Source organism: Orycteropus afer, unplaced genomic scaffold (genome assembly GCF_000298275.1).
Source record: "Orycteropus afer afer isolate SDZICR_OR568_19922 unplaced genomic scaffold, OryAfe1.0 scaffold00150, whole genome shotgun sequence".
NCBI classification, from domain to species: domain Eukaryota; kingdom Metazoa; phylum Chordata; class Mammalia; order Tubulidentata; family Orycteropodidae; genus Orycteropus; species Orycteropus afer.
Genome location: NW_006921737.1, coordinates 4,550,794 through 4,558,481, shown reverse-complemented (window position 1 = coordinate 4,558,481; position 7,688 = coordinate 4,550,794).

Sequence of the window (7,688 nt, the reverse complement as noted above, 5' to 3'; positions counted from 1 at the left end):
TAAATTTTGGTCAATGACATGAGACAAAGTATATGTGAACTGCTGTATGAAAAGTGAATTTACTCTGTAAATCTTCACCCAAATCCTAAAAAAAAAAAGAATAGACACTGATGCACAGTGGGAAGACAGATGACATATGAGGACCTATGTGCAAACAAAGAACATCAGAGATTGCTAGCAGACACCAGAAACAAGGAGAGAGACCCACAGATGTAACAAACATGGCTGAGACCATAATTTGGACTTTTAACCTCCAAAACTGTGAGAAAATAAATTTCTGTTCTTGAAAGCCGCCCACTTGTGGTATTGTTTGTTATGGCAGCCCTAGCAAATAAAGAAAGTGCTCATATTAAAGAAAGCTGCAATAGGAAATTTTGTTTTTGTTAGTCATTTGGATTGTGTGTCACATATTTCCAGAAAAGCAATGTTTTACATTGTAACTGGTTTTTTATGATGGCTAAAAGTCTACCTAACAATAATAAGGCAACTGGAAATAGAACACATTTATAATAAAAAGGATAGAACACTGGACTCTTAAAATGATACATGTGAAATGACATATTACAAAACAAAACAATAACAAAATGAACCCAAACACATTGTTTTTAATTCAATGATTTCCTCAAGAAACTCTTTAAATGGAAAACGTTGTAGAATCTTAAACTTCTGAAAGAGCTTGAAAAATTTATGTCGCTAGCTTATGTTGTCATTTCTTATTTCTTTCCAAGATAACACATTTTTCTTGATACAAATATATTGCCAGTACTAGACTTCTTCATAATAAGCATGAATAAGGGCAAAGAATGTTTGAGGTGTATTTATTTAGATATAACTATATAAGCACTTAGAAGGCAGAGTACAAGGAAGAAAGGAATTGAGAAAATAACTGGGTACACAAAAGACTAGAAATTCTTGCTGGTGAAAGAATAATCTCAGATAAACGTATAAGTGAATGTTTCACAGGAACAAATAGAAATGTTGACTCTACTACTTACTTCTTATATATATTTTAGCAAATTCCAGTGTGACTCAAATGGTTTGTACTTGGCTGCTAGCCTAAGGGTTAGTGGTTCAGATCCATCCATTGGCACACAGAAGAAAGGCCTGATCATCTGCTTCTGTAAAGATTATAGCCAAGAAAACTCTATGGAGCAATTCTACTCTGCACCCAATGAGGTTGCGAAGAGTTGGAATCACCTCTACAATAATGTTTTTTTTTTTTTTTTTTTTGTATACTTAGCCAATTCCTGGGAATCAGAATTCCCATTTTAAAACTGGAATTATAACACTTATTTCTATCTTAAATGGCTTGATGCATATAAGAAGTCCTCGTATAATGGCTGGCATGATAGTAGACTGAATGATGTTTATTGAATCTGAATCTGTAAAATATTCAAACAAGGAAATAAAGTTATAAAGAAGAAAATTTGGATTGTTCCTTGCTCAAGATAGATTTCCTTGGGGAGCAAAGAGGAATTGGGAGAGGAGAAAGAGAATAAACAGAGCAAAGAGGAGCAAATGTAACAGAGGCTTGCTAGACCTTCACCAAACCCATTTCTTCTTCCTATGAATCCAGGTAATTGATATTTTTCAATCAAGTTGCATATAAGGGAGTCCCTGGATGGTGAAAACAGTCAATCGCTCAGCTACTCACTAAATGTTGACAGTTCAAATTCATCCAATGGTGTCTCAGAAGAAAGGTTTAGCAATCTTCTTCCAAAAGGTCACAGCCATTATAAACCTTATGGGATACAGTTCTACTCTGACACACATGGGATTGGAATCAACTGGTTTTGTTTGTTTGTTTGTTTTGGTTTGATTTTTCACGTAAAGGATTCCATGAGAATAGTTCCTGTCAGTGGACTGTGAATAGAAATGATTTATCAGTTCAATTAAGTGACAGAAGTTACACATAGACATGTCTTCTCCATATTCTCTCTCTTCCTCCCATCTGCCAGCTGGATGATGCCAGGGCAATCCTGCACTGCTTATTAAAGAAGCGCTATCATATGATCAGCATGTGAGTTTCTGAATGATTGCATAGAACAGAATCCATATGGCCTGCATTAGACTGGGGCAGGAATAAAAATGAAATCTTTATTGTGTTAATCCATTGAGACTGTGTAATTTTAACAGCAGCTAGCATTACTTATAAAGAGGGCATGAATGGTACAGAGGAGGGTTATGTAATCAAAGGCTGAATTTATATATATTTAGAAGTAAAAGTCCAGACTTAGTGAACAGATACATTACATAAAATTCTGTGTCACAAAAACATCCACTTTGGATACCTGTCAGTGATCAGCTTTCCTTGTCCACTTAGAATTATTGCACACACGGTGTAATTTTGTGCATACACCCATTATGTATGAAGGGGGTACCAGCATGCTACCCAAACTGACTGCACGGTAATGGACTCCCAAAGGAGGTAAAACACTTCTCCACTGGAAAGAAGCTTATTTTGTAGTCAACAAAGTGCAAGAGTGTATTTTCTGAAATATTTGCTTAGGAGGTCAGAATTTAAACTTGCAACATTGGCTTAACTACTTGATTAAGGTAATAAAAGTTGTTTCCATTGGAGTTATAATATTCAGAATACCCATTGTGTATATTTTTCCCATTAATTAGACTTTAATTACTTTGCAGAAAATCCATAAAAGAGTCTTCAAAGTTTTCGAGATGAGGACAAGCCAGTACATATTCAATGTAATTTCCATAGAGGTATCTCACTGTGAAACTTAAAGTAATAATAACAATAATAATAAAAAAACAATAGCCAATTTCATTTTCTTCTGTTGAGGTTTATAAAAGACACAACAAAGGCTACTATCTCTTATTTTTATTAGAGATAACTCTATTTAGAAAAGTAAATGCTGACAAGAAGAACAGACTCAGGAATGCTGTTTTAAATCAAAATGGCCCTTCATTTTAGCTTCTCATGGTACTTTTGTGTGTGTGTGTGTGTGTGTGTGTACACTTTCACATATACATGCATTTGTAAGGCTATATCAGTTTTTAGCCCAAGTAAGGTAAAAAATTTAACAAGAATGTAGTAATAAAAGGTTAATTTCTTAATTTTTCTCATTTCCATAAGAATCATTGTTTTCTGGGCTAATATCCTGCCATTGAAGAGGGGGGATAAAAATGATCGTATATGTGAAAAAATGTTTATAAAAATCTATTTTACCTCAATTACTGAATATATGAGGGCAACGGTGGTTCAGTGGTAGAATTCTCGCCTTTTGTATTGGAGATTCAGGTTTGAGTTTTGGCCAATTCACTTCATGTGTAGCCATCTCCCATCCATTGGCGGAGGATTTCATGTTGCTATGATGTTGGACAGGTTTCAGTAGAGCTTCCAGACTAAGATGGACTAAGAAGAAAGGCCTGGATATCTACTTTTGAAAATCAGCCAATGAAAACCCTAAGGATCACAATGCTCTGATCTGCAACCGACGATTAGAATAGCCAGGATAGGCAGAGCTCTGTTGTACATGAGGTCACCATGAATCAGAAGCCAACAGTGGAGGCAGCAAACAACAATATCAATGGAATATTTGGTTCAGTGGGGTACAAAGTGGAAATGTAACATTGAATATGACATAATGGCTAAACGTGAAGGGAGTTCTTTACCATCAGCTGGTGAGAATGACTTGTGTGGGGAATGAAGGGGGCTTGAGAGGAGTGGGAAACAAATGATGAAGGAATATTGGGACCGTACTTTGTCATTTCCCTCAGGACAATATTGGTGTTAAAATGGAGAGGAACCACTTTCAAATCCCATCTTAAACTTGTCCATTGTAATCAATGAAAAAATTATTTTTGGCATTTGGAACAGGAAAGCAGACCAGATGGGGAACTAGAAGTTAAATAAAAAGCGAAACCCCAAATTAAAAACATGTCAAAATCCATCAGTTCAGTATAGTTGAAATATATTCTTACCTAAGGGCAGACAGTTGCCCTTGAGGGTGTCTCAAATCTCTTTCCAGCCTTGTACTTTGAGCCTCTCAGATTCTGAGCTGGGAGATAATTGATTGAATATTTTACCTTTGATTTGGAATTTCTAATCTTCAACCCTAGTCTGGTATGCAGTTGCTACAATGCTTATTTTCTGACCAAGGCCTCTTATACCTACTTCATGTTACTGTTGGGTATTTTCCTGCAGCCTGCATCAGTTTAATGTTCTACCGATGAATTTCCAAGTAATTGTAATGGTTTCATTCCATGATATGTCTCTCGGCACTCTCGGAAATTAAATGTTACCTCTCAACAGTTATTTGCTTATTTCATTCCCATTCAATTAAATAATGATTAAAAAAAAAGTTCAAATATAAATATGTATGCTCTGTATCTGAGAGGTCTGTAATGACAGAGAGGCTTGATGAAACTAAGTCAAGGCCGTGGTCTCTTTGCTGTTTCTCAGTGGATTCCCTACTGACATCTGCTGCAACCCAAACCTTGAGATTTAGGGAATTTACTTCTCTGTATCCACTGAGGGCCTGGTTCATTTGCAACAAAGGTTGCAGAAATTGCTGCTTTTAGTGGTAGTTTGAACCTTTAAACAAGGCTGAAACTACTCTAACCTGGTTAGAGCCAAGGAGTAAACTTTTTTTTTTTTTTTTCCGTCTTAGAGGAGATTTCCATAAGACTTCTGGGAATTCATTCTGGTGGAAGAAATGGTAGTGTCCCAAGACACATGCCAATGATTTGTGACAATGATTAGGTGCTTCATCTGAGTCCAAATGATAACAAGAGCGTACTCATAAGTTCTGGGAGTGCTTCATTTCCAGAGGATTGACATGAGGTGGAATTTGGAGGACAGAGTATTATCTTGCTTTGAAAAACTTCAGTCAAGGAGACATGAAATGATTTGTTCAAGTTCAATGAAATAAGGTTCTGCTGCATTCCCAGCTCAAGTAAACTAGAGCAACATGGTATTAGGAGAGAGGACATGGGCTGTAGTCTCAGACACTCCTTTATTAAAAAAAAAAAAAAAAAAAAAATTATTGTGGTTTTGGTGAAAGTATACACAGCAAATTCACTTTCCATACAGCAGCTCACATACACATTGTCTCATGACATTAACTGCAAATTCCCACAGTGAAAAAGCTCCCCTCCCAATTCCTCCTCATACTTATCTCTTCTCTGCCTCCTTCTCTCCCATGCACTCCTGCTCCGTGAGCTGTCTCCCTGTGCATACACAGCCCTTCTATTCTCCCACGATTGATCTCTCCAAAGAGTGTATCTACCTAAGGTAAATGTTCAGCTCATATGCCTGTCTTTTGTTTGGCTGGAAGCCACAGGAGTGGTTCAATTCTAGACCTGAAGAGCAGCTAGGGGCCATAGTCTCAGTGGTTCCATCAGGCTCTATCAGATCAGCAAAACTGATCTTTTTTTTTTTTTTTATGATTTTGAGTTTTGTTCCATATTTTTCCCCACTCTATCCAGGATCTCCTACATAGATCCCCCTCTGAATGGTTGACAGTGGTAGCCAGGCACCAATATCATTCTTCTGTTCTCATAGGTGTATAAGCTGAGGAGCACATGATGTACAAGTTGCTTGGACTAATTGTTTCTATGCATCTTGGGTTTTCTTCATTCTTCTTTGCTCTGGATGAGGAGAGACCCATCATTGCATCTAGATGGCTGTTTGCAAACTTTTAAGATCCCAGTTGCTACTCACCAAAGTTGGATATGCAGCAATGTTTTTCTGTAGTGTGTTAATCCAATTGAGCTTGATGTCCCCTGTGACTTTGGTCCTGAGCCCACAGGTCTAACTACCTGCTCCCTCTGGGTAGCTGACTGTGACCAAGAAGTGACTGCAACCTTGTCCCTTGTCAGCTCTACTATATACCTGGGAATTCTTACAGAACATAAAAATACACTTGTAGAAATATTTGCCAACAATTCATGGGCACATTCCCCTCTGCATAGACATACCTAATAGTTCAGCCTGTCCACCCATCTATCCACTTGTATATCAATGTTTGCCTTCACTGACAGTGCAGTACAGTATGTGCAAAAGGGTTCATCTTTGTTGTCTACCTCCCATGCACTTATCTATGTCTTCCTCTTCCTCAATGTCACTATGTTGATCACTCACATTTTGTATGCTGCCCTTCTCTTCACCCAAATCAATACTTGTCTCTACCTATCTAACAGTATTCCCTCCCCTCCTTTTCCAAACCTGGTAATCAACAAAGAAAATTTCCTTCTATATATCAACATTTCCTTGACTTTTTACAGTGATGAACTAATACAATATTTGTCCTTCTGTGATTGACTTATTTCACTCAGCAAAATGTCCTCCAAATTCATCCACATTGTACAGTATTTTGCAGATTCTGCATTATTCCTTAGGGTTGCACAGTATTCCATTGCGTATATGTACCATAGTTTGGGTATCAATTCTTCTGTTGATGGGCACCTAGGTTGTTTCCATCTTTTGGCTGTGTAGTGCTGCAATGGACATTGTTGTTGTTGTTAGGTGCTTTCAAGTAGTTTCCGACTCATAGTGACCCCATGCACAGCAGAATGAAACACTGCCCCATCCCGTGCCAGCTCCATGATCCCTGCTATACTTGAGCCCATCATCACAGCCACCATGTCAATCCATCTTGTTGAAGGCCTCCCCCTCTTTCGTCGACCCTCCACCCTACCAAGCATAACATCCGTCTCCAGGGAATGGTCCCTTCTCACAACATGACCAAAATAGGTGAGACGAAGTCCGGGCATTCTCGCTTCCAAGGAGCATTTCGGGTGCACTTCTTCCAGGACAGATCTGTTAGTTCTTTTAGCAGTCCATGTTCCTTTCAGTATTCTTTGCCAGCACCACAACTCAAAAGTATCAACTCTCCTTCAGTCTTTCTTATTCATTGTCCAGCTCTCACATGCATATGAGGTGATGGGAAATATCATGGCTTGTGTCAGGTGCACCTTAGTCCTCAAGGAGACATCCTTGCTCCTCAGCACTTGAAACAGTTCCTTTGCGATTAACCTTCCCAATGCTACATGTTGTCTAATGTCCTGACTGCTGCTTCCGTTGGCATCTATTGTAGAACCACGCGACATGAATTCTTTGACAACCTCAATCTTCTCTCCATTTATTGTGATGCTGCTCATTGGTCCGTTGTGAAGATTTTTGTTTTCTTTATATTGAGACGTAATCCATACTGCAAACTGTATTCTTCAACCTTCGTCAGTAAGTGCCTCAAGTTATCCCCACTTACAGGAAGCAAAGTCGTATCAGTTGCGTATCTTAGGTTGTTAATTATTCTTCTTCCAATCCTGATGCCACCTTTTTCTTCATATAGTCCAGCTTCTCGGATTATTTTCTCAGCATATAGATTGTATGGGGAAAGGATACAACCCAGATGCACTCCCTTCCTGATTTTAGACCATGTAGTGTCCCCTTGGTCCTTTCAAACGACAGCCTCCTGGTCAAGGTACAGGTTCCTCATGAGTGCAATCAAGTGTTCGGGAATTCCCATTCTTCTCAATGTTATCCATAATTTGTCATTATCCACATAATCAAATGCCTTTGCATAGTCAATAAAACACAAGTAAACATCCTTCTTTGCCTTGAGCCAAGTTCCATCTGACAACAGCTTTGATATCCCTTGTTCCACATCCTCTTCTGAATCCAGCTTGCACTTCTGGAAGTTCTCTGTCAATATACTGCTGCAACC